We start from the raw sequence: 25,295 nt of genomic DNA on the forward strand, positions 1-25,295 counted from the left end.
TCTAAAAGACTCACTAACAAAGTTCAGGCCACCAGCCCCAGCCAACCTATCCCTAGTCCTTTCTGGACACCCACTTACAAGGGATTTCTACCATATTCAAAGGGTAGAAGGAAAAAGAGCAAAATCAAATTGTTCACAGCAAAATGGATGCAACTGGAAATCATGTTAAATGATATAAGCCAATGTCCATGTTTAGATTAAAAAAAATGAAAATAAGCCAGACTCAGAAAGACAAATATGACATGCTCTCTATCATATAGGGAATTGAAATCTTCTTCTTCTTCTTCTTCTTCTTCTTCTTCTTCTTCTTCTTCTTCTTCTTCTTCTTCTTCTTCTTCTTTTCATCTTTTTTTAGACACTGAGCATAGAAGAAGGACTTTTTAGGAATGGTTAATACTGAGAGGGGAGGAGGACAAGATGATAACAAGGGGGCAAATATAATCAAAGTACATTATACACATAACATACACAATGAATTCTCTAATATCTTGTACATACACCAGCAAAAAATGAAGATATCAACAGCAGGGATGAGAAGTAGGGGAGATTTTACTACAGTCAATGGGTGATCTGTTGGGGACAATTTGTGTTACTTCTAATGTATCTGCTCCCTTTCTCCCAGTGCAGATTCAAGGCAAATGATCTTCTTTCTTTCCTTCCTTCCTTCCTTCCTTCCTTCCTCCCTTCCTTCCTTCCTTCCTTCCTTCCTTCCTTTCCTTCCTCCCTCCTTCTCCATCCCCCTCACTCCTTTCTTTCTTTCTTTCTTTCTTTCTTTCTTTCTTTCTTTCTTTCTTTCTTCTCTTCCTTCCTTCCTTCCTTCCTTCCTTCCTTCCTTCCTTCCTTCCTTCTCTTTCTTTCTTCCTCCCTTCTTTTTTTAAGGATGTAGGCAGAATTCCCTCCATCTAGAGTTCCCTCAGTCTCACTATAGATTGTCCTTGTGATGCTCTCAAAGTATGAGGGAAATAGATAATGATTAAGATGAAATCAGGCATGTTAAGGGCATGCACCTTCTTGTCCTTTTGGTGCTGTCTGCCCTGGGGTTTTGTGAAGATCATGTGGATTTAATACCAATTCTCAGGAAGCCCCTCCTGATATATCCATCAACTGCCCCCTTTCTACCATTCATCAGTGTCTGCTAATTAGAAAATCAACTCTTGTTTATATGAACAGTTGCCAACACCCCATCCAAGACAGCCAAATGAGGAGGATAAATGAGTCAGTCTTATTAAAAATGATTTGAAATTTATCAATTCCTATTTATGTTCCTTTTATATCCCAATCTTCCACAGATTTAATGAGTTCAAATGAGAAGGTTTTGAGGTATAGTAATTTATCTCTTGAGTCACACAAAGCTTGATCATATTTGAGAAATATTCATGACCCCAGCAGCCAAGATGATAACAATGGCTAACATCGCCAAGCACTTGGCACGTGCTAGGCACGGTACACACTGCTGTGCATACATTATCTCATTTAATCCTCACAAATCACCCGTGGAAGTAAATGTTATTGTCTTCACTTGCGTATAAGAAAGCTAATGTTCAGAAAGTTTAAGAATTATCTGAGGTCACACAGGTGACATTATTTGCCAGGAGTTTGGCCTAGTGGTAGAGTGCTTGCCTAGCATGCACGAAGACCCGGGTTCGATTCCTTGGTACCACATGCATAGAAAAAAGCTGGAAGTGGTGCTGAGGCCCAAGTGGTAGAGCTCTAACCTTAAGAAAGTCCAAGGACAATGCTCAGGCCCTGAGTTCAAGTCCCAGGACTGGCAAAAAAAAATCTCACACAGGTGACATTATATGGGCCTCTATTTTCTATCCTAGGCTTTCTCTTAGTCTGATATTTCTGGGTACATGGCCCTTGAACCATGGAGACTATAAAAACCTAGGCATAGTATTAAACCTCAGCTTCCTGGGTCACACCTTCAACTAGGGGAGTCAGAATCTCTGGGGATGTAACCCTGGTGTCTGCACTTGAAACATATTCCCACACACACACTAACGTTTGAAAATCACTTTCTCGTTGCTGAGCTGCTTAAAACATGCAATAGAATTTCAATAGCAGGGGTATTGGGAATGAGAGTGAGTTGTTGACCTTGAGGACTTAAATTGACTTTCTTCTAATAAAGAAGTGGGAAAAAGTAGAGCCAGAGACTTGTGTTTTAGTCCTTGATTAGGTTTATGTGATTTATTTAACCTCTCTTGGCCTCTAGTTTTTCATTTGTAAACCAAGAGGTCTACTTTTTTTTTGTTTTCTTTTCCAGATAGTTGTGAAGATTGAAGGTGAGATGAGAGTAGAATAAAATTTAAAAATTTCAAAATATTCTACAAATGTGTGTCTTATTAACTGCTGGCTTGGGACTAGGGAACAGAGATAATAATCTGCATTATACTGAAAAGATGCAGAGGAGATGGAGCAAGCAAGCAATCTTCCAATGACTGGGCCTCTTTGAATGAACAATTCCTTAGGGAAAACCATTTCCAGTATGATTTAGGGGAATTAATTCCTTCTAAGCTAAGAGTGTACACTTTCTTTCTTCTGCTGGCCTTCATTTACCTGTCTGTGTCATATAGGACTCAGTGCTGCTCTCTGCCACAACTTGTCCCCTATGAAGGTAAGAGATGAGGACCTGCCCTTCCCTGGGTCATACCCTCTGTCACAACTAAGTCTTTATCAGTGCCATTGACTGTTCTCTATGTGCCAGGATTAGTATTGCTATGGATTGGATATCCCAAGGAACTATACGTAAAAACTTTCGTATCCAGACTACAATGTCATTGAGAAGTAGTGGAGCCTTTAAGAGGTGTGGCCTCGTGGAATGAAGTCCCTCAGACCTTTCCTGTTTCTCTTTCTCTTCTTGGCCTCTAGGAGGTGAACAGGTCTCCTCTACCATCATATGCTGTCACAGGCCCCAAAACAGCAAGACTAGAAGAACATGAATGGAGACCTCTAAATTCATTGTCAACCAAAACCTTTCCCATTTTAAAACTGATTGTTTAAGGTTGTGTTGTATTGGCATAGTGAAAACCTGGCTACACATGTATTATTTTATTGAATCTTCATGGCGCTCCTGTAAAATCAACACTTCAGTTGTCGTTGTTTTATAGGGGGGGGAAACAGGCAGCGGGAATCTAAGCTGCCTGAACTTGTAAATAGTGAAAGTTGGCACTGAGTTCTACAAAAAGCTCTCAGGAAAGGCTGTTTGAATAGTGCTGTGCCTGGGAGTGTATGAAGCTTCATGCTATTCTGAGGCCTATGAAAGAGTGTCCATATTTGAAAGCAATCTCTTCCTTTCCCCGGCCCTCTACAATGTGGTCTAAGTTATTCAATTAAGAAGGGAAATAATTGGCAGTGCAGAACGCCTCTAGCAGTGGTAATTACCACCAGTGCCTTGTTGGAATAGTCAAGCTACATTTCAGTTTATGCTGTAAAACCTTAATTATAATATAAACAGCTGCCCTTCAGCCCTGCAGGGCAGCGTCTCCCCCACACCCCGCCTTCGTTCTCTGGCCTGGGAATGGTGCTCCCTCATGAGTGGTCAGGAAGGTTCAGGAGTGGGAAGGTACTTCAGGGTAAAGGGGAGCTGATTCCAGTGTGTGCACTAGGGCTGAAGAGGCTAAACTCAAGGGAGCCTCTGTCAGGTACCTACTTCAAATGAGGAAGCTGAAGGCAGCAAGCCCATCTCAGTACTAGGCACACTAGAGTCTCGGGGGAAGAAGTCTCTAGAAGTGAGCTGTCAGCACCATTCTGCTTGGATGGGATTTGGCAGAATATCATGTGGCTTCTGGGTAATTAACTCTTTCCATCCACTCTCTGTGAGGGATAACATCCTTTCCTTCCAAAATCAGGCTGGATGATTAAAATGGAGACCTACAGAGTATAGGGCCTACACACCAGATAATATACTAGACATTGTCACAAGCACTTCTCTCATGGAGACATCCTAGTACCTGTATATCTGGGACAATAATAGCCCAGCCCATTTGAATGTTGAGGAAAAAAATGTCTTTGAAAGTTTAATGGAAGATGAGGTTTGGAATGCAAACCACTCTGAAAGACTTGGGTTCGGTTCAGGTAGCTGATGGATATTAGACAGTTTTGTTCACAATGGAGTCAAAGAGAAGATTGATTACCATCGGGTATCCAAGAGGATACAAGAACAGGATGGTGATGAGGAAGCAGAAACAATAATGGCTAAAGATGCTGATTGCTGCATTCACAAATCTGTCTATTACTACTGGCTCTGACCCTCCCCAGGGGGCAGCTCTGTGTCATCTGATGACTGGGTTTAGAATCTATAAAGAAAATACCAGGATCAGAGTAGTGGAGTGAGGTCATCTGATGGTCAGGATGGTCAGTAATGTGAGTTACTCAGCTCACATTCTCTTTCCTTGTGATGGGAAAGGTGGAAACGTGGGCTTCTCAGTGATTCTCGAAACTGAGGAAGTATGCTAGTTTCCTGAGAGCAAGAAAAAACATTAGACATTCTTTACAAAAATTATTTCCTCCTTTATTTGATATCCATGTGTTTTATAAACACATTATGATAATTATCTAGATTTCTGCATATATCTATATTGTGTACATAAATATGTGATACGTACATTCGGGGCCAAATGTTTTTTAAAATTTATTGTCGGAGTAATGTGTAGAGGGGTTACAGTTACATTCATCACGTAATGAGTGCATGAATTCTCACACACTGATACCCCATCTCATGTTTTTGTTCTCCTTTCCCTTCACCCACCCTTCCAATAATCTTGTTTTCTCCCCTTCCCGTCCCTTTTTCAAGTAAACAAATAAACAGATATACGATACATCAAGTAACAAAATCAGTTACAGTAACCACATGAGATTAACCTCAAGGGGAAAAAAAGGAAGAAAGAAATAATTGCATATAGTACATTGAGAACAACAATCACAAAGATAAGCCTCTTGTTTCCCTATCCTAGAGTTCATTTTGTTTAGTCTTATCCTAGATGACCATATGCACATAGCTTTAGAGCTATTATAATCCTCTGCTAGGAGAGTCCTAGATGTGTACTAATTTTTCCAAATGAGAGAAACCATGGAGCCTATGTTCCTTTGGGTCTGGCTTACTTCACTTAATATGATTTTTTTCCAAATCTTTCCATATCTTTACAAATGCAATCTTTCTGATGGCAGCATAGAATTCCATTTGGGATAAGTACCACATCTTCTTGATCCATTCATCTACTGAGGGGCATCTATCCCCCTCACCTATACTGATGGTCCCATATCTTAGCTATGGTAAATAATGCTGCAATGAATATCATTGTGCTAGTAAGTTTAGTATACCCTTGCTTCTGGACATTTGGGATTGCTGGGTTATAGGGGAACTCTATGCTGTCTTTTGAGAAATCGCCATACTGCTTTCCAGAGTGGTCGAACAAGTTTACACTCCCATCAACAGTGTGGTAGTGATCCCTCCTGGTCCCATCCCTGCCAGAATCTGTTGTTATTAAATTTCTTTATCATGGGCATTCTAACTGGAGTGAGGTTTTGCTTTGATTTACATTTCTTTTATGGCCAGATATGAGAAGCATTTCTTCAGGTGTCTATAGGCCATTTTTATTCCTCTTCAGAGGAGTCTCTTTTTTATGAAGAGGCATTTAATGTTTATTTAAATTGGAACTTAGCTATAAGAAAGTCTAGTACATAAATGATCAGTTTGAGGCAACTGCTTTACAGATTCATTCACAAAAATATTTTCATTGACAATGGAATTTTACTTATCCGTCAGGAAGAATATCATTTTCACAAAAGTGGATGGATATGGAAGAAAATATACATTAAGTGAAGTCTCTCTTTAAGTTGTTAGCCCATATTTTAATGGGATGGTTGTTTCCTTGAGGATTTGTTTTTAAGAGATTCAAATTTTTCAGCTGTAAGCATATTTTAGATATGAGGCCCTTGTCTGTTGTATGGTTAGTGAAGATCTCCTATTCTATGGGTTTTCTGTTTAACTTGCTAGCTATGTCCTTTGCATGGCCAAAATTTTTGAAGCCAATTGGACAATGTGCTGTTATGACTGTATGAATTTCTAGCAAACTTTTTTAAAAAAAAACCTGCTTGAGGTATGGTATTTCATTTTGATAACTTGAAATGATAATAATTACTTCTCATTTAGTATCTATGATTTTGACCTCTCCGTTCATCTTGCAGAAACAAGGTGTCATGGAGATCACAGCAGAAACTGTCACTGGACTACTTTGAACATACTGAAGCTGGTCTACCTGGATCTCACTCTTGCTCTGTAATCCTAGCCATGTGTCATGGGGTAAGTTACTCAGCTCACATTCGGCAAACAGGTCTACATCTCCATAGCTGGGATGGTCAAATGAGTTAATACATGTAAAGTGGCTATAATGGTATTTGTACTTAGCCAGTAAATAACAGGTAAGTGAAATTTTATTAAGAAATGGATCTTCCGGGAAGTAAGGGGAGAGCTGACATTTACCTCCTAATTGAATGATTCTAGAGCCTATACCTAGGGACCTATAGTAAAATGGTTCCAAGTTCTTATCACAACAGTTGGATCTAGGAAGGTATATCTGTTTCTGTTTCTAAGAAACTACAATTCCAACCTCCTAAATGTATTTTCTATTTTTCCCCAAGTGGAGCAGGGAACAGGATGTTGGCATACCTCCCTTTCAGTGAGACGATTCTCAGCAAGCTGGACCCATGGCCGTCATTCTAGCAAGTATGTTTTCCCATCTTGCTGTGGTCCTCCAGTGCTTTCCTGTGTGTTTCAAACCCTCTGCTTCCAGGAGAGATTCTAGAGTCTTGGGGAGCTGAAGATACAACTCATAAGGGTCTCACATTAAGGACAGTTATGCTGAGGACTTAGAAAGAAAAGGAAGAACTGCCGGACTCCATCTGCATGGCCAGATGATGACTGAGTTGTTACTACATCTTCCGACTCATTTTCTTTGAGAGTTCTTTGGCACAGCATCCACTTGTCCTGACTGTATAAATCCTAGGAGCAAGGTAACTTTTCCATAAAGATTTGAAGTCTTCTTGTGATGTTTTGGTGACTTAACACCAAGGTTGCTTTAATCAAAGCTTCCTCTTTCAACAGCAGATGTTGTATGCAATTCTAGGCCCATCAAATAGAGCCTCAGGGGGAGGGGAAGAAATATTGATCCTGAGGGAAAGAAGTTATCTTTGATATAAATTTCTGCAGAAAACCTTGCCAGAGGATGGTCAGCTCTACCTGAATCTTAGGGCTTGGCATTCTTGCCTCCCTTCTTCTAGCATTAACAATAGCTCCACATCCCATGAATTCCATATACCATATTATCTACTTTCCTTTTCATGAAGAACACAATCATTTGGGAGGATTTTTTTGTTTTTGTTTTTGTTTTTGTTTTGTTTTGTTTTATATTAGAAGTGGTCAGAGACTAACTGTAAGTAAAGTATCTAGCAGAAAAGGGAAACTTGCAATGTTCCAAGATACTTCAAATGGTGCACTTGAGATGCATTAGGATAGAAATTGAAGTCCTTGAGTGGATTTTTAAAGATATATATATATATTCTGTTATTTCATGTTAACCTGAGTTCAACTTTCTCTTTTCTATTTGTTTCCTAGAAATCCTTCTTTAAGGAGAAGCTAAAGGATGATGCACATATTGCTTCAGTAGTGGAGAGACTGAGCTGGCTTCACCTGCAAATTCTTGCTTGGTGGATGATGAGATGTGGCCACCTCTCTCAAGAGACAAAATAACACTTTGAGAAATCTCCAGTCAAAATAAAAATGAGATGCTTCCATAGTTATAAAGTCTTTCTCTATGTCATTTTTCCTGATCTCGATGATCCAGTTCCAACCTCATTCAGTTAAACCAAGATAAATGGTCACTTTTCTATATAATCAGAAAGCACCCAAGGGTGGTAGGAAAAGCTACATATTAGATGACTCATAAAAGCCCATTTCTAAAGTAGAACGACTATTTCCCTCCAGACTTACCACATGGATTTCCTCTGATGAGTTCATTCACATTTCAAAGCCAATTTGTCTAGGAATAAATCTCTTTAGCACACTTAACTAACACCTGGAGATGTGTCCCAGGAGAACCAACGTCCTAAATGAACTGTCTCAACAAAGGATATGACAATAGCATTGCCAATGCTGGAAATTTCACCTTCAGAAAAAAAATCAATAGAATGCTGGAGAACATATAGAACACATGGAATTTAAGAATCTACCAAATCAAGTCCAGATTCCTAAAAACAAGGTTTTGGTGTCAACTAAGCATATAGTGAAGGAAAGGAGCAGACGTGTGTAGTTCTGAATCTCACTCAGCTGGCTGTGAGACTTGACTTTGTGGTCATTTCTTCTCATCTATCTAAAAAAGGACATACAGTCCTCAAAATATGAGATTTCCTTCTTTCACCCTCCTCCCTCCATTTTTTCCTTCCTCTCTCTATTCTTTTCATTTTCCTTTTTCCTTCTTTCTTTCCTCTCTCCCTTCTTTCTTTTCTTTCTTCCTGCCTTCCATCCTTCCTTCCTGTAAAAAAAATTTCTTGGGATTACCAAGAAAGCTAAAATTAAGCTTTAAAGATTGGTTTTAGTTGCTTGTACTACCTCATCTTAAAAGGAAGATAAGTGCTTTTATTAAATACTTGCCTTGAGATGTGAGTAACATACAATAAACCTATCTAACTGATAAAATTGTTTGGAATCACCAATTCAATGCAATTAAATAAATGAATGTGTATCAAAATGTCTTATACAATGCTCAGTATTATCCCTAACTTTAAATATGACTTTCCTATACTGCAGTCTAAAATCCAAAGCTGAAAAATGTGAGGCTCTTAATAATTTGACTTCATCATCCTCTGTTCATCTGTGCAATGCTATCCCTCTCACCCCACTTTCTGGGTGAGATACAGTGGTCCCCATCCAGAATTTCTTTATGCTGCTGTATTTGTGCCCATTAGGTTTCTCCCTCTCCTTCAAGATGAAAAGCCAACTGCCCCAAGGAACCGTTCTGATCACTCTGACTTGTTTTTAATCTCCTTTACCAATGGTATGTTACTCAGTTCCATCACTATAATAAAAAGTTCAAGATCAATGACTTACAAGGAGAGAAAGTTATTTGGGCTCCCAGAAATCTCAGTGCCCGCTCTGTTGGCCTATTACTTTTAGGGCCAAGAGAAGTCAATACATCATGGTAGAATTGTATGATGAATGAATCTGTTTGCTTAATGACAGAGAAAGAGGAGGGGCCTGGGTCTTAATATCTCTTTCAAGGGCATGTCCTCAATGACCTAACTTCCTCTCATTAAGCTTCAACATCTTAAAGGTTCCACCACTTCTCAAAATGCCAAGGATTAGGAACAAGCCTTCAACACACATCTCTTAGAACATTTCAGTTCCAAACCATAGCAGGTGGCTTATTTCATCATGCTCTATTGATTCTAAGATATTTGTCACATTCTATTTTGTACTACTTATCATGAATAGCTTTGTCCTTTCTTGTAATTTGAGTAAACATTCATTGAGCATGCATAATATGTGAGGAATGAGCTAGAGATGTGAGAGGGGCTGGGAAGAGGTACAGAGATGAATGGCATAATGATTGCTCTGCAGAAGCTCATAGCTTAGAAAGGAACCTTGAGGTTGCAGGACCCACCATGTTCAATTCTGTCTCCAACAGTGTCTCAAATGTCTCATGCATAGTAAAGACAGATGCTGAATAAAATCAAAGAGTATGAAAGGTGAAGAATATTAGAGTACTGAGTACTAGTACTATTGCTTTATCCTAGTACAAGAGAAAATGAAGGCTTAGACAAGTTAAATAACATTTCTACTTATAACTCTTGAGTTATAAGTAGACTGTTTGAATAAAATATAAATAGAGTGCTATAAATAATCAAGTAAGCACGGGTATTGATGTTGTGGTAGTGGCAGTGGTGGTGGTGACAGTATTATTTTTTTCCTCTAAAATTCAAAGTTGTCTTTGATGACAAGGATCCCCCTTTCCCTCCCCCTGCCATTTTTATCTTTTGCAGTTCTCAGGGCCTTTGGGAAGTGGTCACTGGCTCTGTCATCTGCCCTTTTCAGAGCACATGATGTTGGAATTTGTACGTATAAAATTCTGTGTGTGTGTGTGTGTGTGTGTGTGTGTGTGTGTGGGTGTGAGAGAGAGAGAGAGAGAGAGAGAGAGAGAGAGAGAGAGAGAGAGAGAGAGAGAGAGAGAGAGAGAGAGAGAGAGAGAGAGATTTGGCTATATTGCTCAGTGCTGGATCTCTACCACTTAAGCCATATCTCTGCATTTGGCTTTCTGTGTTGAACTGGAAGTAAATGCTCCTTAGATTTTTCTGTCCAGGCTGGTTTTGATTTCACAAATCTAGATTCAGAAGTTCTATTCCAGTCAGGCACTGCTGGCTCATGACTGCAGTCCTAGCTGAACTGTTCAGGGGGCTGAGATCTGAGGACCATGGTTCAAGGCCAGCTTGGGCATACAAATCTCTGAGACTCTAATTAACCACTAAAAAATAAGAAGTGGTGATGTGGATCAAAGAGGTAGAGCATTAGCTTTGAGCTGAAGAATTCAGAGAGTGTCCAGGCTCAGAGTTTAAGCCTACAAAAAAATAAATGAAGAAGAAGAAGAAGAAGAAGAAGAAGAAGAAGAAGAAGAAGAAGAAGAAGAAGAAGAAGAAGAAGAAGAAGAAGAAGAAGAAGTTGAGAAAGAATTTAGCTAGTCAGTAACTGATCTAGAATTTGAACCCAGGTTCTTGTAAATCAAAGGACAACTCATAGGAAATGGTGTTTACCTCCATGAGCAATAAAAAGTTCAAAACCAGCCTGTGAAATCTTAGGAGGACTACTATTTTTTCTAACAGAAAATAAGTAAGTCAAGGGCAAATTTCAGGTTCCAAAAAGTAATTCCAAAGTTATTCAGCCCTTCCTATTGTTGTTATTATCTTATCATTATTTAATATTTTGTTCCTGAAGTCAAGTATCCACATCTTCCCCACCCCTCCTTATGAAAATTCCTTTTCTCTTTTTTCCTCTGCCACTTGCATTTTGTCCTTCCCGGTGTTTTCACACTAATGCCCCAAATCCTTCACCCCATGCATTCTCTCTCTCTGCTTCTCTCATTCCCTCTCAGTTTCTTTCCTCTGCCCTTGGCTGCAAACCTGCTCTGTAATTCACAACAGAGCAGCTGTCGTTGGCTAAGAGAAGCAGGCTCCTTGGTTTTAAACAGTCCCAGAACAAGGCAATGACTTTGGTCTCCGGCCTCCTCAATAGACTGCACAACAAAGCTGTTGGTGAAAGAAGGTGTCTCCTAAGAAGTTCACGTTACGGCCCATAGTGAAAGAAAACGGTGATATTGTTACAGCCACCAGTTTCTTCCCATTGTCTTCCTTGTCAAAAACATGCCCCCTCCAAAGGGCTGGGATGCGTTTCAGTACAATTTGAGAATGTTCAGTAACCCAATATTATCTCCATTTCCCTCCTTGTTTCATGTTACTTTCTGATCCTTGAGTTCTCCCAAGTTCACAGCGGTCCATGACATTGCCGTGACTCACTAACTTTCCCATTATACTTCCAGTCAATGAGAGGACAATAGATTGTGTTATTCTGTATTTTGCTTCCCTGTCACTCAGTGTTTTTTATCTCCGTTGATACCCTGGTACCAGACACAGAAACCAAAGTAGGTTGTCTTGTCTTCAGCGAATCTTGAATGCCTTTTGTTCAAGAAAGGCATTTTGTATTCATCAGTCAACTGAGGACTCATCCTGAAGAAGGCCTCAGTCAGCACACAGCCCAAGTGAAAAGAGGCCGTGAAATATTCATAGCCAAAGGTACCGCTGGGTTCACCTTTTGGCCTCACGAACCTGAAAGGATCCCCCAATGGTTAGTGGCAAATCTTGCAGATATAACATTTCCTGGATGAAATAATGTGAATGTCTCTTGTATCTACTTTTGATATGAAAGCTATTCACATGAGCCCATTTATCTTCCTACTCCATCTGCCAACAGACTGTGTCAAACATCTGTAATAGAAAGTCCAGAGGTGAAGTGATACTGATCAAAGCGTTACCCAATTTCTTCCCCCACTTCTTCAAAAGAGGTAACAGTCTTTCTCCCCACCTGTGTTCACTGCATCTGGAAATGTCTCTCTTCTGGTGCTGAAGGGATAGTCCAGAGGCCAAATTAAATGGCATGTTGATTGTCTTTTTGAAGAATAAAAATCTTAACAGATCAATAAAATCAAGTGCAAACAGAAAGCAATGAAAGAATATAATGGCTGTTAATTTGATGCCATCAGTTGATGGCCACTAAATGTCAAATTCATCTAAGTCAACAGCATCCACAGTAATACACAGGGGTAGAATGGAAAGAGAAATGAAGAGAGAAGGGGCATAAAATATCACTTTAAAAAGTTTATCATATAATAATTATGCAAAATAATGGATTTCACTATGACATTTTCATATATATGTATGTACATATGTATATATATATATAATTTCTAGTTCCATTTTCCTGCAAATAACATGATGCTGTCTTTCTTTGTGGCTGAATAAAATGTCTCTGTGTATGAAGACCACATTTTCTTTATCTATTCATCAGTCAATGGGCACTTAGGCTGATTGCATAATTTGGCTATTGTGAATAGTATCGTGATAAATGTAAACATGCAGATATCACTACTCTGTACTGACTGATTCCCAGGAGTAATCTAGCTGAGTCATATGGTGGCTCCATTTCTATAGTTTTTGCTGAAATCCAATACTGATTTCCATAATGGCTGAATGCATTTACATTCCCACCAATAATGCACAAAGGTTTCTTGTTCCCTGCATCACTATATTTGTTGTTTCTTATTTTTCTGCAAAGTCTTTCTTTCTTTTTTCCTTACTTCCTTTCTTTCTTTTTTCATAGTACAGTGATGCTGGAGATTAAACGCAGGGCCTTGGACATAGCAGACACATACCCTGTACCCAAGCTCTAACCCCAGTCCTTACACATCCATTTCAGTAAGATTTACTCCTTCAGAGTTATGGATAAAATAATAACTGAATACTCATAATTTCAAAATTCACAGCAAACTATTCTCTTATGATTTGAAGGAACCTGTCTTTATTTTTATTTTTATTTTTTAATGTTGGGGTAATGTATAGAGGAGTTACAGTTACATTCGCCAGGTAGTAGGTGCATTACTTCTCATACATTGATACCCCTTTTCATGGTTTTTGTCCCCATTTCCTTCCTTCACCCCCTCTCAATCACCCTTTTCCCCTCCCCTCTTCCCTTTCCTATCTCAAATAGTCAAATAAATATACCAGGTATATTATATACAATATACCAGATAACAAAGTCAGATACAGTAACAATATGAGATTAACCATAAGGGCAACAAAAGAGAAGAGAATATCATAGCAGGTTAAGAACAACAATCACACAAGATAAGGCTCTTGTTTCCATATCCTATAGAGGAATCTCTCTTTTTATGTTGATCTAGAATTCAGTGGCCAGAAGGCTCTATTTCCATGGTAAAGGATGTAGGACTACTTTTTTAAAAAGAAAATTAAAGTAGGGAATAAAGCCTATATTCATTCCTGGTGAGGAGATGGTGACTGCCTTTATTTCCTGCCTATTATATACCAAATATGGTACATCTCAGATTTTAAAAAAGGAGGGGGAGATTTTTAAAAAAGAAGACTAGGACTCATGGTCATAGATTTAACTTTAGTGTGCATTTCATCAGTCATTACAACCTAGAGCATAATTAATTATAAAGTAGGGTGACCAAGTCTGTATTCAATAAGAAACATCTTTGATAGCCAGATACCAGTTCCTCATGCCTATAACCTTATTTTCTTCTTAGATTGAGATCTGATAATTGCAGTTCCAAGCCAGTCTTAGAAGGAGATTCTCATCTCCAATTAACTGCCAAAATGCCAGAACTGTATTTGTAGCTGATGTGGTAGAGTGCTGTCCTTCAGGAAAAACCAAAAAACAACAAAACCAAAAAGCCAAGGGACACTGCCTCAGTACTGGCACATGATAACGAGGGGCACAAGGGGGGAAGATTGTTACAAATTCCCTGTGCCTAGGGTAATGGGAAGTTATTAAATGAAATGAGGATGCAACTGAAAGTTTTTCATAGATCCAGCTTACTACTTACCTTAAGCACATCTCTGGGATGATTCCTATTCTCAGAAGGATCAAACAAATAAAAGTATATACTTAAGATAACATCTTCAATCCTAAATATAGACTAGAAACATGATAGAAAAGCTGGTCAATTTTTGTTCCTTTGAGCTTCCATAGACATATTCTTGGATTCTGAGTCTGTGAATCTCAGAACACATGAAGGTTGCAGAGAATTACAAAGTAGAAACTCTAGATACTAATTTCCTATTAGGCACCTAGACATCTCTGGGGAGATGTCTAATAAATAAATAAAATACAAATAAAGCTTCATATTCAAGCCTGTGTGCTTGAGGGAGACAAGTCTCTTGGAATTCAGAATCAAAATGCTCGGAATGCTGATCTAGACACAGCAAGGAGACCAGATACGTGAGGCTGGAGCCTCCCAGAGCCTAGCAGAAGCAAATCTGGCCCCAAAGAAAGCAAATAATTAAGCAAATCATAAGGAAGCCTACAAATGTACGGATATGCAGCTATGCCCTTAACTTCAAAAGGTGATCAAAAAGGCAGCTGAGGAAACAGCAATGGAAAAAGTGAATTTGCATGACACCCAAGGGCTTCCTAGATGGGAGTTTACCTTACAAAAATCTGTAGTCCAAGTGACTTCCCCACTTGCTTGGTCTGTGCTCTGAGAAGGCACTCTGGCTCAGCTGTCACTGAGGTCTGCTTGGCCTCAAACCCATGTCAGGGCTGGAGGTGAACAGGCAGGACAAGGAGTAGGCACACATGGGAGTCCTAAAGTTTACCCCTTGCCCTTGGCTGGAACAAAACTGTGAAGTATGCTAGTCCATTTCCTTCCTCCAGGCCCTTCCTACTTACATGCCCAGTGACCTCAAATTACCCAGGGTCTTGTTTGGGTATAGAAGGAGAATATATGAAATTCACATTCATGTTTTAATGAGCAAAATATCCTGTCCAGACTCATTTGAAATTTCAGCAATTCTTCTCAAAGAAAACAGTGATTAATGATGGGGTTTCTGGTTCAGTGCCTCCTGTGTGGGGGCACTGACAAGACTCTGACAAGACCTGTCTTTTCTGTCCTCAAATTATTTTCCCACTCAGGTAAAGGTAAGGCCATTCCTCTCTGCCTTAATGTAAAGCACACTCAAAGCTACAAGTTGTTGCCAAATTCTTTTGGCTTCTGAGCTGTAGACTTTAAATGGACTTTGCTGGCTTGCCTAGAACATATGGGTCCCAGGGCACCCTCTACTTTCTTCCGATTCTACTCCCATCCCAAATGGTTTGGAGATAGTGAAGAGAGAGAGAGAGAGATTGAAATGCCAATAATGGAGAATTAATTTAGCTAGGGTAGGGTTTACTCTAAGTATCCATTTGGGAAAGTCGCCTGAATATTTTCATTAATTCTACCTTCCCTCTGTCCGCCTTTCTGCCATCAACGGGAAATAACATTTCATTGGGTACAGTTTTTCATTTTTATAAGACCTGAGTTCTTTTACTAAATTTATTTATCTAGCAGAGCCCTGATGTGATGTAATTTTGAGAAAGGACAACACTGAGTTGGTATAATTATTTCTTAATATTTAAAAGCTCCCTTGGTTAATGTGTTTTCGGAGACAAGCTGTTAAATCATTAGGGATGGTGTTTTGCGGCCTTTTTCTAAGCAGTAGCTAATGCTGACTTGAGCTGTTGGGCCTGAAGACCACACCAGATTGGCTGATCTCCCCATTAGCATGCTGGTAATGAGACGGCCACTGCCTAACAGGTCTTATTACCAGACTTGTACTTGATGGATGTGTGATAATTGAAAATTTTATTTGAAAAGAAAAGTAAGGGAAGTTTTCCTCTGAAACTTTATGGCATACTATAAGAGCTGGGGTGGGGAGGAGAATGGGAAGGAAAGAAAAGGAAAAGTCTGGAATCTGGAATCCCCAGACAACTCCTGGGCTCTTTCAGAGGTGCCCATTTATTGTGAGCAAATGGTTGGTAAGGTTGGAGAAGTTCAGGATGAAAAGACAGGATGAAAAGGATTGTTCCAGAGAAGAAAATCAAAGGTGAGGCCTAGTAGACATAGTAAGATACTTTCAATAGAAAGGTATCCCCCTCAGCTCAGGATAATCTAACAAGATACTATAGACTATATGACCTGGATAGCTGGCATTTTTTCTCTTAAAGTTCTGGAGACACAATCTGGTTCTGCTATGTGGCTGTGTCCGCATGGGGATAAAAGAAATTCAAGTGTCTCCCTTTTCTTATAAGGGCTCTAATTCTGTCCTCGGATCCTCATCCTCTTGATCTCATCTAAATCCAATTACTTGCCAAAGGCCCCAATTCCTAATACTACCTAATTGGGGGTTATGATTTCAACATAGAAATCTGACAGAAAAGGAGGACAAAGACATTCAGTTCTGTGGTAATAAAAAATGCCATTAGCTGCCAGTAGCACCAATATTAAAGCACATTGCACGCCTGTGTGAAAATAACCTAATGAATCAATTAAGAATTGTTAAAGGAAGGTAGAGGTTAAAAAAAGAACAATAAAGGAGATGAATTTGACTAACATACATATATGGAAATATTACAATAAAACCTCTTCATACAGTTAAATTATACTAAACTTTTAAAACAACAATCCAAAGCAAACAAGAGGCTAGAAGACCCCTGACAGCTCTTGTAGAAGCAATTTACATATTGACTAGGATCTTGGGATAGCTGGCTTTCAAGCCATCTTCCTCAGATAATGTTCCCTTAATATTATGATGCAATGAGGAAATGAGAAAAATAGGAGCCAAGGATCCATATTGAGCCATTGATAAAAGGTGGGCTACCATTGATGTTGTTCGTGGTCCAGGTTGATGGGAATGAGGATCTGCTATGAAAGTAGGCACATAATTTCACATCTCTAAATCACAACCCCAGTGTGCTGTCCCATGTATGTGCATCTGGGTTTCTCTGAGCAAAGACATGTTCTCAGAGTATACTCCTGTAGATGAACAACCGAAGAACCACCAGGCAGTAAATGACGCTATCCTACACAAGCATCATTGGTCTAGTCTTAGCAGACATGAAATAATTTTATATTCTTCCTTCTCTTTTTGTTACTATAAGAACATCTCAAAATACAACTATTTGGTTCTTATGAGGTTGTCAATGGATGTTAATTCTGATTAATTTTTTTTGTCCTTTTTTCCATTTCTGGGGTTGAACTCTTTTTGTTCAAGGCTAGAGCTCTACCACTTGAGTCACAGCACCATTTCCAGCTTTTTCTGGGTAGTTTATTGGAGATAGGAGTCTCATGGACTTTCTGCCCAGGCTGGCTTCAAACTGTGATCCTTATATCTCAGCCACTTGAGTAGTTAGGATTCCAGGCATGAGCCACTGGCCCCTGGCTTAGTGCGTCATTTTAATTCAAGTTGAATCAGACAGTAGACCTCAGACAGATTCAAGTTGAATCAGTGATAGTAGACCTAAGTCATGATAGCTCCATGGCAGGCATGTTGGGAGCTTTCTGGAAAAGGAGATAACTTCTGCCTAGGACTCCTCTTTGGCTTCAGGAGTTTGGGATTCCAGTAGCCTCTACCCCACCCTTACATCATGACTCCCTTATCCCAAGCACAGAGACTCCTGCTGAGTTGTATTTCTCTTCCCCTCCCAGCTTCTCTCTGTTAGAATTGCTGTCATTTTGTTGTCTTGGGTGACATTTTAATGCATCACAATCTGTATAGACTGATGACAATGACATGTTTATGATATACTTCCAAGAGGTCAGACCACATGTAAGAGAAAAAGAAGCTGGCCTCACTCTTTTAAAGAGATAGACACATGCACATATGCAGAAAGTTTTTACTTTTCATTTAGCTTCTTTTTATCTCATCTCTAAGCCATAAGTATAATTCTTTCTATTTCCATACAGTTTTAAAATTACAGGCCCATTTGCACATTTACAACTTGAGAAGGCGTATACATGTTACAAATTAAACGTACAAAAATATATAGGAAGAATGGGAAACAAAATGAAACTAGACAAAACTTGCTTTGTAAGCAAGAAGGAAGTGGCCCAGGTATGGAGGCCAAGATTGAGCATTTGAAGCTTGTCATTATGTGAAATAGCCTTTCTGAGCCAGGCTTCTGGAAAGGAAATGGAATAACTTGGACAGAAGAGGTGGATTGTTAAAGGTCAAATGGCCAAGATCTAGTTTACCAAAAAGAAAGAGTCGGCAGAAAACAAGTTCCCTTTAGAATATCTACCCCTAACTCAGTTCCCAGACATGGCTGAAGCATGTGACATGAATAAAGAGGCTACCTGTGTTCATTGTCTTTCATGGCATTGCTAAAATCAGTTTATCAGCCAGCACTATATTGAAAACTGGGAATTTGAATATCGAATAAGTAAACTTACTGTTTCTGCCCATGACAGATCTGTAAACCTGAAGAACATGAGGTTCCTCTCCAAGCTTTTTTGTTTGTTTGCGTCCCTCTCTCTCATAGGTACTGGGGTTTGAACAAACGACTTTTCACTTGCTAGTCAGACATTCTACTACCAGGGCTCTGCCTCCAGCCATTTTTGCTCTAGTTATTTTGAGTCAGTGTCTTACTTTTTTCCTTAGGCAAATCTGGACTATGATCCGCCTATTTATATTCCCTCATGTTGCTGGAATGAGAGCCAAATGCCCCTGTCTTTTTGCTTTCATTTTGTTGAGAGAGAGGCCTCATTATCTTTCTGCCCAGGCTGGCCTTGAACAATGATCCTCCCAATCTTCTCTTCTAGAGTCACAAGGATGACAGTAATGAGCCATAAGTGCCCAGCTTTCCCTACCATGTCTATGAAACATAAATAAGCAAATGTGTAGGAGAGGTAAGCTGTGTATTGACTGGAATGGGTATGGTCCTGATGGGATTAAGTATACCAGTCAAGGGCCAAAGAAACGCTGAATGAATTTCACTCCTCTTAAACTGCCACTATTCTACACATAAAAAAAAAACTTACCCAGCTCTAGGAAAAATACACATAGAAAAGAAATGCTAAGAAACAAAATCTATTGCTGTTTTGTAAGTTTAAGTATGGCTGCTAGAGATTCTTCTTAGTAGTAAGAATTCACAAAATTATTGATAACAAACTAAATGAACTTGGCCTTCTCAATTGAGGTGCCCCTCACCTACAGCCATCAGATCTATATCTCATTCTGAAGGTGTAGATTTGTGTTGAGGAAATTTGTGATACTTGTTAGATACCAATCTTTATAATGGTGATCAAGGAAAAGAAGCCATTTCCACATACCCAGAGTGATGTGATACTTGCCCTGAAAGATCTTAAAGACCTTCTTTGGTTATTTTCTAACCCTTAGTTTAAAAGTAAGATGGATTCTCAGGTCCAGGAAGGCCGTGGGATTGGGTTACCCGTCCTGCCTTCTCTCTCATATGATGCCTGGGAATGGAAAACACCCACACCTATGGTCACTGATGCAATCTTTGCAGCACACAGTCAGTAGCTACAGTCAGAAAAACTGGGGACATTAGCCTAGATCAGAGAGGATTCCAGGGTGACATGTAAATTTTTAAAATTTACAAAAGGAATTGTGGAAGGGAACAGATGAGGGAGTTCTTCTTCTGAGTAACCCCACAGGCTCTCTGCTAGATATTTCCCCATATATTACTTAGTCCTCACAACAAAAAAAACCTAGGATGAAGATAATTTACATAAAGAAACTACAATCAAAGTCTTAGTAACTGCTTAGCAAGAAAGTTGTATCGCCAGACTTCATCTAAAGAAAACCTGAGGTGCTTCCACAATCCAACATTAATTAATTCTTCTACTAGTGGTTTAAGAGGTCCAGGGACAGAAATTGCAAGGCAGTGGATTTTATTCCACTCAATGTAAGAGAACTATTCTCATATTTATGTTGGTCTAGGGATGGCAAGGGTAGAAATGAATGGAGGCAAGGGGTGTGGAGGATGAGAGAGTTGACCTTCTGGTAAGGCCCGGATGCTAACTCTTCACTCAAAAGCAATATTTCCCAACATACATCCTGCAGAATTCTCTGAGAATTGACAGTGGGCTGTCTGTGGCAGGGGGAAATCAACATGAGAAGAATAAGCGAGCTCTGTGGTTGAACATCTTCTCCAAAGTCCGAGTTGAAATGTCATTTTCTGAGATATCTACCTACTGATTTTGGTTTTCGAGGTTACCACATATGGATCTACAAAATGGAGAACTGATCTGACCTTGGGATCTTTTTCTCATGGAAGGTTGTATGGAATGAAGTTTCAAAAGCTTGCACTCAGAAAATGTGGTCATGGAGTCCACTCAAATGAAATATCAGAGTTAGATCTGAGTATCTTCCACCTTTGGCGTGTCATTCACTAATTTCTTCATTCACTCCTTCATTCATGCATTCCCTGAACATTGTCAGTCTCTGATAACAGAGACACAAAAGTAAATGAGATCTCTTCCCAACCCTGGTCAGCTTTCTCCTTTTCCTCCCACTCCCTATCATTCTATTCAGCATCCTAAGCCTCCGCTCTTCCCCCAAACACTCCATTGCTCTCAGGATTTTATCCTGGCTCTTCCTGCTTTCCAAAAGTCTTCAGCTTCCTTTCACACCAATCTCCGCGCTTAGACTTCTCCTGCCAGTCTTGCTCAGTGTCACCTTCTCAGTGTAGCCTAGTCCAGCTCATCTCCTGGGACCTCTGATTTTAACCTTATTCTAGCATGTTTTCTATAGTATGCATCACCTATGAAGCAATGTAATTAACTTTATTATTTTCGATCGGCATCTGCCCCCCCCCCTTAAAAAATATAAGCTTTTCCAGTTTTGTAAGCTTCCTCAGTTTTTTTGCTGTTTATTGCCAGTCCTGAGGCTTGCACTCAGGACCTGAACACTGTCTTTGGGCCTTCCTCAAGGCTAGCGCTCTACCACTTGAGCCACAACACCATTTCCAGCAATTTTCTGTATATGTGGTAGTGAGGAATCAACCCAGGGCTTCATGCATGCTAGGCAAGCATGCTACCTACTAGGCCACGCTCCCAACTCAGCTTCCTCAATTTTATTCACTAATATAGTCCTAAAAAGTTTATAATACCTTTCATGGCCATAGCAGATGTTCAGAAATAGTGATCTAGTCAATAAATGGGATGCATGATTCCTATGCTGGAGGAGATGGGTCTAGGATTGTACCAAGTAGATGGAATTTCCATTATTTGAAAATGTTTATGCTATAAATAGAATCTCAGAACGACCTCAAATATTTAGATAATGTTCCAAACAGTTGATCTTAAAAGCCAAGTGCCCAGGATAATTCATGAGCTTTGGAAGTATCCTTAAACTTCAGACACAATGCCCTTCACACCCTGATGTCACTATCCGAGGTCTGGAAGATCTAAGTCTGACCCAGACACACAATTGCAGTCTATTTATATCCTAATATGTGGAAGACCTAAGTCAGGTGGCAGTGAGTTGAGTCTAAAAATGTCAGGATGCTACCTACTCAAAGGTTCCAATTAAATAGGGTAAAGTTCATCCTTGGCTTGACGATCACTTTTCCTTTGCATGCAGACAAGGACACTTTTGAGGTGTTTCTGTCCATTTTTCCCAAGTTGACAGAGTCATATGCCATCTTCTAAATGCCAAGAGGACTCTAGGAGAGAATTATGACACACAGGAAGACTTTGCCTTCATCTGTTTACTGCTAAAACTTCTGCTTATACAAGTTCAGTGATCACCACTGCCACCAGACGATGCAAATGGGAATGATTTTTAATGGGATTTTGACTAAGACCAGTCTAGGTTGGCATACATGAGAATGTTTTTCCTTAAAGAAAGGAGGACTAAAGGTGTGCCTTGAGTCCAGAAATGACTGTTCACACCTGAACTACCTACAGGGATGTTGATCAGAACTCAAACTGGACTCGGCTTGGTCTTTAACATGGAATTTTTATCCCCAGCACCTGAGATGAGAAGGTAGAGGGGTGAAGGTTCTATTCTAAATATGGAAATGGTTATGCATTGTGGGAACCAACTCAATGTTTCTTTTACCTTCATGCTTACAGGATGATTACAATTTGTCTTGTGTGTAAATGTGGAATTGAAAAACTGCAAGTAGCAGGTTTTAAGCAAATTAGAATAATTAATATGGGTTTTGAACTTCTGCCAGGAGTGGGCTAGAAACCCAGTTTTTCCTATTTGCATTGTTGTATTTATCCATTTCCAAACATTAGAAGATCCATCTATCAGATTCTGTGTAAATCCAACACACAGATAATTTGTAGGGCGAAAGAAAAGCCTTCTTTCAAAATGTTCTGCGGTTTTTCTGATCTCTTCTCTTTTCTAATTTTCTAATCACATAACCTTGAAGTCGAAAGACACAGCCTGTGATAATCTGTGTACACTGTCTTCATTATTATCACAGACATTTCTGGAAAAAATAAAAAGAAAACACACACACACACACACACACACACACACAAAACAGGCACCCAAGCCCCCTTTCCGTCCCACACGCATTCAAAGCTGCCTTTAAAGTCCCACTTTAGTCTCAGTTCAATCAGATCCACATTAGGCCTACTCATCAGACGGAAAAGTGTTCATGAGCATAAGGGAGATATTGACTTTAAAAATTTACTGGCGAGGCGTTCAGAGCCTGCAGGAATGTCAAAACTCCAACCTGCATTTTGATGTTTTTGCCTCCGGTTAGTCTTGACTGACATGCTTGGAGCACTTTGGTCTGTGCTCTGGCATCCATTAACTGTCCTTGACTCAATGTTATCCTGGCCGTTATGGGCAGCTCAGGGCCTAATGGTTTCAGTGGATTAGATGCCCCAAGGTGTAAGGAAAACTCACGCCTGGTTTTAAGGGATCACATTGGCTATTCTTGGCTTCATTAGGGGGGCATTGTTTGATCTTAAATAATGAGAGCCTGTTAATTATTATTCTGATAATTGGGCCTCACATGGGAGCATGGCAGGCAGGCGGGAGGTGTTTTAAAAGGAAGCAAGTTTGGAAAAGGAGAAAGAAATGTCAAGGTTGAGGTGTCTTTGAGAAGAGTTTGTTTATATGCAAAGCATTTTCACCTAAGCGGGGACCTGGTGCTGGATGGAGGGGAGAAAAGGGAGCTGGGGCCAGTACAGGTCTATACTTACTTCAGCTAGAGTAGATTACAAAATTACTACCTTGAACAAACAATTCGAAAAGCTCCCGCATCCCACCACCGAACCTGTAATTCCATGTGAAGAGATTGGGAATTGGTTTCTCTCGAAAGAGATATGTATCCTATGAAGATTAGGGTTTTATCCCATCTGCTTTCTGGCCAATTTGGTTTCTTTGTAGACTCTTGGTGGTGGTGGTGGTGGTGGTGTGTGTGCGTGTGCGTGTATGTGTTTTCTCCCCTCTTTTATAACTAGCCAAGTCCATTAAGGCTGCGATAGTAAGCCTTATGTGTAGTCAGCAGCAGGGGTATGTGGCCAGGTTGTTTGAACATCAGAATGATATCAGGTGGCAGAAGGTAAGTGACCTCTGAGAGGAAAGCAGTTGGAGGGAGTTGTGCTTGAGTCAATCAGTCCCAAATAAGCCTTGGGGACATTGTGAAAATCCTGCTCCTTCTGACTATCCACAAGTTGAAAAGACTATTTTACACTATTCAATCTGGACATGGACTCTCACCTCCATGAGTTCTGCATTGCAGCATTTCTATTCATTTTCAATTACTTATCATGCCACCTATATAAATGTGAGAGCCAAAATTCTGGATTGTTTGCATCCACAGGACACCATGTTTTCCCTGAACATCCAAGTAAGAGCCCACAGTGTTCCTACCCACTTAAAGGAATGATTGTGTTTAAGCAAATATCTCTGTTTGAAATGAAAAAGGCGAGTATAGAGAAGGCAAACTTGCATTTGAAGCTTGGAGGGGGGCTTTTGTCAGACTTACTTATACTTCAGGTAGAGCTGGCCAGCTGAGATAAGAGCTGGCCTGCCTGGAGACCAGGTGACAGTGACCGACAGGAAGAGAAGAAATAGAGAGACGGCCCATACTCATTTTGAGTTCCAGTTCTATGTTCATCTGACTTTGCTTGCTTCTAAATCTCACTCTTCCAATTAAACTGGAGACACTATCAAAAGTACATGTTCAAAACGGTTGAATACCCTGGAGTTTTGGACTTGCCTGAGCCTTCTTCATACAGCTCTGTGATTCTCTTTTGTAGGTACAAATGTTCTTTGAGATGCACCATGGGTTATAGAGCAGGAGGAAAGGGTGGGAGGGCCCGGGGCACAGTATTGGGGAATTGAAGAGTTAGTGGCCAAAACAGATGATCTTGTCTGTGATCTCTCAGCTCTTCCTAACAGCTTCAGTGTAGCTCATAGATTCATCCAAAAGGCAATGCACTTCACTGGAACATGGCAAACTGAACGCAGAGTTATGAGGCCACACAGCCATCTTGGATCCTGTGCATAAGGAAGTATAAAAGCCAGCGATGTTGGCCAACAGTCCAGTAGATAATGCCAACACTGAAGAGCAGAGTAGATGTGACTTCACCACTCATTCACAGGTCTGACTCCTCATCTATGTGCTGGAGTGAAGCTTTGTACTGATATTCTGAAGTGAGAGAAAGGTTCTAACTCTAAAGCAATTTGTAAAAAGTGAAATGCTATGTAAACTTCTGCTACTGTTATCATTTCCAGATGAATTAGGACAGTCCTAACACTACGCCTTCCTCTGTCTCTACCTTACACCTTTCATCTTTTGTGATCCTAACCTTTTTATTACTGAGTTAATCGGATCCTACTGAAATTTAAATAAAGACATAAGAATTTTTCCTATCAGAACAGTCAGACTCGTGGTGGTTTAGAGATAGCACTTCTCTCCATGGTCTACCTGCTCATACCTGTTAAATTTATAAATATCATTAATGTCAATTGTTTTGCTGATGTTTCCTGAAGCATATTGAATTTGTTTGGGGAAACCATTGTGTAAGTTTTATGCCCACGATTTCAGCCTTACAGGAGAGGAACACATGGTTAGATATCCAAAGTTCCTTTTATAAAACTCTTATGAAGAATTTTAAATACTTTTTCCAGCCTTCTTTATTTCTTAGAATTTCAAGTTCTTGCTTTTCATTTAGATTTTTTTGTCTCATTCTTTGTCCTCGAGA

The 25,295-nt window shown here is 39.8% G+C and overlaps 1 long non-coding RNA gene across 3 annotated transcripts in view; it reads left to right on the plus strand.

The window, feature by feature from the left end:
- Positions 1–7,780, plus strand: part of LOC150058404 (uncharacterized) — a 156,467-nt gene extending 148,687 nt beyond the window's left edge. For all 3 annotated transcript variants that reach the window (XR_016536879.1, XR_016536878.1, XR_016536880.1), the window contains 3 exons: positions 6,187–6,301; positions 6,640–7,011; positions 7,613–7,780. This is a non-coding gene — a long non-coding RNA (uncharacterized LOC150058404). The remainder of the gene's footprint in view (positions 1–6,186; positions 6,302–6,639; positions 7,012–7,612) is intronic.
- Positions 7,781–25,295: the final 17,515 nt, after the last annotated feature.

Source organism: Megascapheus bottae, chromosome 10, assembly GCF_031878675.1.
Source record: "Megascapheus bottae isolate mThoBot1 chromosome 10, mThoBot2.hap1, whole genome shotgun sequence".
Lineage (NCBI taxonomy): Eukaryota > Metazoa > Chordata > Mammalia > Rodentia > Geomyidae > Megascapheus > Megascapheus bottae.